Source organism: Pecten maximus, chromosome 2, assembly GCF_902652985.1.
Source record: "Pecten maximus chromosome 2, xPecMax1.1, whole genome shotgun sequence".
Classification (NCBI taxonomy): Eukaryota; Metazoa; Mollusca; class Bivalvia; order Pectinida; family Pectinidae; genus Pecten; species Pecten maximus.
Window position 1 is genome coordinate 50,004,065 of NC_047016.1, and position 9,056 is coordinate 50,013,120.

A 9,056-nucleotide genomic window follows, 5' to 3' on the forward strand; every position below is an offset into this window, starting at 1 on the left:
AACTTTAATTACCCAAGTGACACATAAATTATCATGAAATATGTGTAGTTGTGTAATGGTATACACGTGTATTAGTATTGGGCTTCTGTAAAACTAAGATGTGTCATTGGGCGGTTAAGGGTAGACAACTCTACACAATTTTCACCATGATGTTTCACAAAGAAGTACGTGTACACGTGTATGTTTAATATTCATAATGTCATTTGCCTGCCCGTTATCTTTTACAATGTATTTCACCAACAAGTATCCTTCTTTCTCTCTCTTCCCCATCCTTCCCTTTTTCTGTTCTTTTTCTTTTCTGTATCGTTTCTTTTATTTTCTGCTCTCTTTAAGATATACATGTAATTATTATATGCTGTTTATCATTAGGCTATTGCTAAGTTTCGCATATTATGAATAATTGTATTATGGAAAAAAAAAACATTTATAATTTGTGATAACTCGCGTCCAATCCTTTTGTGCATTTTTTGCAATAAAATTGATTTAAATTCAATATGTATATATCGCCCGTGCTCAGATATATCGGAAAGAGAGAAAACTAAGCTATATTTATCAATTGTTGATTAACTGACTAATTACGGTTCAGACAGAAGTCTATTTAACAGGTTTAGACTTCCTGTTTCCGGTTTGTGGACGAATGAGGTGACGGATTCCGTTATTATTAAGTGGTCTCCGTTTCCGGTATAGACAGTAGAAATATTTCCTGTTTACACAGGTTTTCTCACCTGGACAGGTATTCAAAAATGCATTGAGCAGCCAACTTTAAATATAGGACGTAAATGAATGCACGGTATCCGCCAGAAGAAGCAGCAGTGACGTTATTGTACAAATTGATTGTGACGTTTTTTCATTAAAACAATCTGTCATAAAATGTAACACACAAACTGTCTTTAATTGACACGCACTATCAACTGCACATTGTTATTAGTTTTGCATTAAGTTTTTGTATATATTATGGAAAAATCATATAACATTACATAACATTATAACTTTTCATGACAATCGGATAATAGAGCGAGGATGTCAAAATTGTATTTATAGTAACAATGACCTAATTTTTGTTACCCCATATGGTTCGTCAACGTGTATATTGGAATGAGGATCGTGGGGCGAGGGCGCCGCTGCTTCTGGTAGAATCTTATAGATGTACATATTTCTAGGTAACAAACATCAGGAACCCTCGGCCCTTTCCGTAAGCAAAATTTTGAAATGGCACGTGACTATTTGCGTTCGCATGCGATTATATTTATTGTCGTAGTCGCAATGGCTGAGTGATTGAACTGAACCTTTCATTAAACAGCGTGGCAGATGTTAGCTAGAGTGTCTGGTATGCATGCATAAATGACACACGCCTCGTTGATAAATAATTTTATTGGTTCTGTGACAAGGTTATTTCAATAAGATGATGAAGTTATGATGCGTCATATCTTTGATTGGCATGACATTTTATTCTTTAGGTTGTCCTTTAAGAAAATATCATCAGGTGAACGATGTCAAAAGTTGCCTCACACAAAATCGTACATGACTGCTACAGAAAGTGACAAGATAACAAATACATAGTTAATAACAATAATATATACTGATATTTATCTTAAAGGCAAAAATTATGAGGGATCGTAAACATAAAACAGATTTTGAGGTGAAAATGCGTTATAGATTTAGTCAGACACCACTTCCCTCGAGTTTTATATACTATGTGATTATTTCTTGTGTAACTACCCCAGTTTCATTTTGAAGACGCAACATTACCTGGATTCTATCTTACCCTTCCGGAACGCCTGGTTTTATTCTCACGGCAATTCCTCAAGTATATCAAAAATGATCGTTTGTTAATATTTTGCGCTAGTTTTTTTTCTTTCTTTTTTTTTACAATAATTGATGCCTCTTCGAAGTTAAGAAAATAACAAATTTAAGATATCCAACAATAAATGTTTTGATATCAGGATGCCTTGGCCCTACCTTATAGTTATGATTAATCACGCTTCAGTATATTCCGCTCACATGCTCGGTACTGCAGATGCGCGTGAGTATGTAATAATGTATCTCGCTTACAGCCGATTAAATAAGAAGCAGATTACGTTAGAGTGCCATCCTGTTGACCTTGATGCACTTTTAACTCGGCCTACACATGAACGTCATTCAAAGTATACAACTGTGAATATAGAATCTAATTGACGTCATCAATTACGGATTTAGGTCTATTATATTGTACACGTGTTAATTATACACAATAATACTACTCATATACATCACATTCTCAAACATTTTTGACTTTTATAAAATATTACAAAATTTTACCTCCACATATCCAATTCGTGAAAGGAATGGATACATTGACAGAATTTTAAAATCTTGTATTGAAATAATTGATAAATGTGAGGCAATAGGATTTGGGCACAAGTAATCCAGCATTATCAGACATAGAGAGAGAATTACAGCTAACGATAGCAATTACCAATGATAAGATGTCAAGCTCGCCGAAAAGTATTGATTATGGTAAAAATTAACCCCTGATGTTCATTATAGCAGAGACATATATACCTGCAGAGACATATATACCTATATATGTCTCTGATTATAGTGTCATTTTTTAAAATCATGTTCATGAAAAGAACAGAAACGCCATTTAACTGATGCATGTGTTGTATGTGTGCCCTTCAACACACAGGTGCTTGCATATGTAAAAGTAAATTTAAAATATATTATATGGAAGTGGTGTTTGAACTGTAGTTTCCACAGCATACATACCACTGAAATATATTTTATATGTGTCACACAGCCAAGCATATTTCCCGGTAACCATAAGTTCGTATTACAAACCACAAGAGGTGTCTGTCGAACACTACAGACAAAATTTCATGTAAGATAGGAAACTCTACTCGGTTTTCTTCTTGTGAAGGTGAATAGAACACTCGATCGCACTTTTGACACCACACGGCGAAAGTCGGAATATAACTCAGAAAGGGAAATATGGATATAGTTAAAGAGAAAATACCACCAATCGAAAGTTTATGTGGTGTGTTTCTGTTTCTGTAAGAGCTGAGTGTCGACGACGCCAGCCCGATTGGGTTTCGAACCCGTAAACGGTCCGTCGCCCATCTCAGTCCCGCTGTTTCTTGAACGGAGTACAAATTCTTTTGCCTCTAGAGCTGGTTAAATTTACCCGAAAATTTGAATATTTTGTAATTACAATCGAAGTACTATCCCAGAAATGACAGTTAAGCCTGATACACGTTTAACGTCATTTCCCAATTAATGACATTCCGCCAATACTAAACCACGCCCTGAAATGGATATTACCTGTCAATATTAACATGGCGTGATTCTAGCAACCAATCAGTTATATTGCAAATTTCAAATGCTGTTGAGCATGCGTGAGATTTTGAAGTATCGTGGGCAAAATAGTGCCGTCTGCATGAAAAAGCAGCCATCTTTGAAAGTTTTGTACTGACATAGTTTGAACGAGCAGGCGGACCAAAATTGGCTTCCTGAAGATTCCAAACAACGATGTGACAACGTAAAATGGTGGTATATGTGTATACAATAGTTTGAAAAAAAATAAGTATAAAAATTATGTATATTATTGTAAAAAGTTGAAGTGTAAAAAAATTGTAAAAAAATTGTTATGGCACATCTTCTGCAAATCAACTTGCAGTTAAGCCATGCCATCTGATCCCAAACGCGTTTGTTTCACAAGACATTTATCCCGCCAATATCCAGCATGTCGACACATTGGGGTTCATATCCAATGACGATGTCGTTTTACACTAGGGATACATGTCTAGTGACTCGAACTTCATTTTGGGTATGTGACAGGCGTCTGCTTCCGGTAAGAATAAACAGAAAAATACATTAGCTCCAACTTCTACGCCTACGAGGTTGATATAGTAGGGGCTAATATCTTTTCTATTTATTCTTACCAGGAGCAGACGCCTGTGGTTATGTTCCTGGCACTGACGATCAGTTACAATAATTATCTACACTTCGGGATTTAGTTAATAACTTAGATTTCTCGAAGCTTTTTAAAGCTTGTTTTTCATTTTAAAAAACCTTGCCTATTGACTATTATAGTCGTGAGTATTTTGTTCTTATAGACATGGGAGAGAAAGGGCGTGTAATATGTGAATTGAGCTTTGGTGCATGGTTTCGGAATTTGAAAAAAAAAATGATGAAAAATGAAATAAAACGAATTTCGTTAAAATTCTCTCCATGCTTGGCGCCGAACCCATTTGATATAATACCCGAAATGCACGTCGGATAAGATTTAAATTGGATGTTTACACGATTCGATTTTACTATGTACGTTATGCAAACTTCTAATTTACAAAAATGTTACGTCAGTCTTATTTATTGAGGGCCAGGTATGTCTGTGACTACAGCACTACCTACAGCAGTCGCGGAATTCAAGTGTGCAAGATAATCAATTTCTCATGAATCTGATTTCAGTACTGACGGGCGCCAACGAGTAAGTCGACAGAATTGCTGTATGAAGATGTCCAACATATTACACCAGGGATGTATACGTGCCTGATTCACCACTGAAACGATGAAATAAATATATATTTATATTTTTATAAATAGCGGTATCCACTTTTTTGTTTATCAAAGGCAACTAAATGAGAAAACAGTACACAAGTTATTTTTCCAGATTTTCAGAACGAATGAAGTAGGTTCTGATGTCATTCCAGATCAGTTTGTATCACAAGACTTAAAGGTTCATATCCAATGACGATATCGTTTTACAATAAGGATGTCTTGTGACTTAACCGAAGAATTTTCGAATTTTTAAGTAGTTGGATTCCCCTTTTTATTAGTACTTCTGTAAACAAAAAAGCCTACCCCTCCATCCGATCCCATTCTGTACAAGTTTGTTTCACAAGACTTTTATCCCGCCAATATCTAGCATGTTGACACATTGGAGCTCGTATCCAATGACGATGTCGTTTTACAATAGGGATGCATGTCTTGTGACTCAAAACTTTGATAATGACGATGGATAACAACAAAAATCACTACATTGCGGGATTTAGTTCATAGCTAGGCACTTAACATTTTATAACAGTTTTTCATTTATTTAAAAAAAAAGCTAAATCTGATTATATTTTTTGGAAATACTGTGGCCGGTGAGTATTTTTACATATTTAAAAAGAGGACGGATGTGTTATGCGAGTCGAGATTTGTACATGGTTTCAGATTTTGATGAAAAATGAAATACGAGAATCGTTAAAATTCTCTCCATGCTTGGCGCCGAACGCAATTGATTTAATTAATACCTAAAACGCACGGAGGATAATATTTAAATTGGATGTTTACACGTTTCAATTTTACTATGTACGTTATGCAAACTTATAATTTACAAAAATGTTACGTCAGTCTTATTTATTGAGGGCCAGGTATGTCTGTGACTACACCAGTCGCGGTATTCATGTGTGTAAGATAATCAATTTCTTATGAATCTGATTTCGGTACTGACGGGCGCCAACGAGTAAGTCGACAGAATTGCTGTATGAAAATATCCAACACATGACATCAGGGAGGTGTATATATGTCCCTAATTAGATTCACCACTGAAACGATGAAATAAACGTGTTTTTTTTGTTTTTGTTTTTGTTTTTAAATAGCGATATTCAGTCGTATTTGAAAGTTTTTGTGATGAAGTTTGAGCGAGTAACGGACCAAATGAGAAAACGGTACCCTAATAATGCATTTTATTGGGAACATTATGAACTTATTTATAACGTCATTTACACAGAACGAATTCCAAACGAGTTTGTTTCACAAGATTTGTATCCCGCCAATATCCAACATGTCGACACATTGGAGCTCGTATCCAATGACAATGTCGTTTTACAATAGGGATACATGTCTTGTGACTCAAACTTCACTTATAGAAAACACGGGGGGGGGGGGGGGGGGGGGGGGGGGAAATTGCCCCCCCACTTTTTTCAGTGGGGGGGCAAACATATCTTTTTGCCCCCCCACTTTTTGACATCCAAAATCTAAAAAAAGGGGATAAAACGCGAATTTATATATTCATTTCGATAAATATCTGTATATTTCCGAACCGATAATGTTTTCTTGAAGGCAACGATAAAAACTTTATCTTGTACATCCGGAACATTCCGACTTTTATACTAGTATATCAATCCTCAGACCTGTGCAACAGCCTGGTAAGTCAATATTTATATCTTTATAAGAAATTTTGCTCAACTTCATCACATAGATTCAATAAGTTTATGATAATTTGTGAAGTTAATTGAGTTCATAATGAGAAAAAAGACAGAAACACAACATGAAGAAGAATGCGCGGTTTTAACGTGAATAGAGTGATACTTATTACCGACAGGTACGAGGAAATACAAAAAAAAAAATCGGCTCGCGCCTACGGCGCTCGCTTTATCACTAAATTACTGGCCCCCCTTTCGATTGCAGATCTACAGGGGGGCTTCGCCACCCTGGGACCCGCTGGGCGGCCCCCAGACCTCTCGCAAAAAGGAAAAAAAATCGGCTCGCGCCTACGGCGCTCGCATGATCACTTAATTACTGGACCCCCCTTTCGAAAACTCCTGGATCCGCGCCTGATCCCGAATTATTGGAAATGTACTATATTCATTTTCCGCGGAGGGCTTAGACCCCCTTGACCCCATATCAGGGCGCTGCCCTGGACCCGCTGGGCGGCCCCTCGGACCCCGCAAAAAAAAATCGGCTCGCGCCTACGGCGCTCGCATTATTACTAAATTACTGGACCCCCCCCCCCCCCCCCCGCCCTGGGCGGGCCTGGTGATTCATGTTTTGCTATATTTAATATATATATTCTGATTTGCGTAAATAACTTATTTTGTACTACATAAATTATCAAAACTATCATGGGATGTTCAAATGATAATTATTGGCTAATTTTGCGGAGATGGCATACGATTTGTTTAGTGTGTAAAATTTAAGGTTAACAAAAATTTTGCCCCCCCACTTTTTGACGACTTCCTACGCCACTGTGAAAGTGAAACTAACTATATTGGGAGCGGAGACAACCAAGTCTATTGTATACGGAAGAGCATTGGGGCCATGAAGCAAAAAAATGTAATTCATTTTTTCATGTTAATAACTCGAAATTTCGACTTACTAACTCGAAATTTCAAGATAATAACTCGAAATTTCGAGATAACTCGAAATGTCGAGATAATAACTCGAAATTTCGACTTACTAACTCATAATAACTCGAAATTTCAACTTAGTTACTCGAAATTTCGAGTTATTATCTCGAAATTTCGAGTTATACTCGAAATTTCGACTTACTAACTCGAAATTTCGACTTAATAACTCGAAATTTCGAGATAACAATTTTATTTATGGAGATTGGTAATGCACTAGATTTAGTGAAAAAAACAGTTTCTCTTAATGTCACACTACTGTAAATATGTTTTTGTCTGACAAATAGGACATGATATTAAGAGGAATGCACTGTATGTATATGTATATAAAGTTGAAAAATATAAATTCAACATGACAACTGTTGTGTTTTGTTAACGTTTTCAGGCCTAACGGCCATCTTCAGGCGATTCATTGGTTACGACATTATGACGTGTATATACAGGTACATGTGTGACCATCTTTCAACTTTCATGAAGTTTTAAGCAGAATTGTTGAATTCATTTAATCAAAGTCTTCGATAGCATCTGTACTTGTAATTCCGTGATTTGTCAAAGACTGAAAACATAGATGAAAGGCCCCTATTACCTCCACTATCAATTTACTATAAGCCTTTTTAGTTCTTGGCCCCTTTTAAGTGGCCTCCCACATACATATATATACACAAGAATGGGAAATCGAAATTTCGAGTTATTATATCGAAATTTCGAGTTATTAAGTCGAAATTTCAAGTTAGTAAGTCGAAATTTCGAGTTATTAAGTCGAAATTTCGAGTTATTATCTCGAAATTTCGAGTTATTAAGTCATAATTTCGAATTATTATCTCGAAATTCGAGTTAGTAAGTCGAAATTTCGAGTTATTAACATGAAAAAATGAATTAAATTTTTTTGCTTCATGGCCCTAATGCTCTTCCGTAATTGTAAGACTGATGCACTTCTTTTTAAAACAGTCAGGTCCATATATATACCATTTTAACCCTATATTTTCATTATATGAGAAATGGCAAAATTTGTCGGTCCCATATAAGTTTTCACGTTTAATTACTTATTTTTAGAGAATTATAAATAACACGAGGTAAAAGTAATGCACATTCTGTCGCATGTACCATCCACTTGTTTCAAAATAAAAATGCTGCAACTAGATCTAGGACTATAAATTCATGGACTTACAATAATGATATATATAGTCCGTGATATATATACATATAAAGTCCATGATTTAACTAAAAGTGTCCCTATAGTATTTGACAGGCTCACTGATTCCAAACGATAATTTCTGACAATGACTGACTAATGATACCTGTGAAACTAAGGGCGAATTTGTTCTCCTAAAACCAGTTTTAGTTTCGAACCGGTTCTGTAAACTTTCCATTTGTTGAGTAAACCAGTTTCAAACCACATTTAAACTGAAACCGGTTCATTCATTTGTTTCTGATAAACCTAAACTAGTTTATTAAACCATTCAAACCACCACCGGTTGTGGTTTGGAAGGTTTCGTTTCTGAAAACAAGATGGCGAATGTTGTCAACACACATGCAGAATGTGCTCTTGAAGTGCGCTACGTGCTCCAAACTTGCCAGCTATGGCTTGTAGTGTCATTTGACTGGACAAATAAAATATAAATTATAAATATTAATAATTGTTTTCCCATTGGTATGATAGTGTTCCCTTGTGTTTTAAAGAAAGTCTGCTAGAACTGCATGCGTTTCCCTGTCATTGAATTGTGGAAGTATGTCTTCAACATAATTTGGGATTCGGGGGATTTTTGTGCGTTCAGGAGGTATTAACGTTTTAAATACTGCTCTGAAGCTTTTTCTCCCAAAGACACCATATTGAAAACTAGAATTTCGCATTTGTTTCTCAAGAGCAAACCAGTTTTAGTTTACAAACCGTTTTGAAAACCAGGTTTA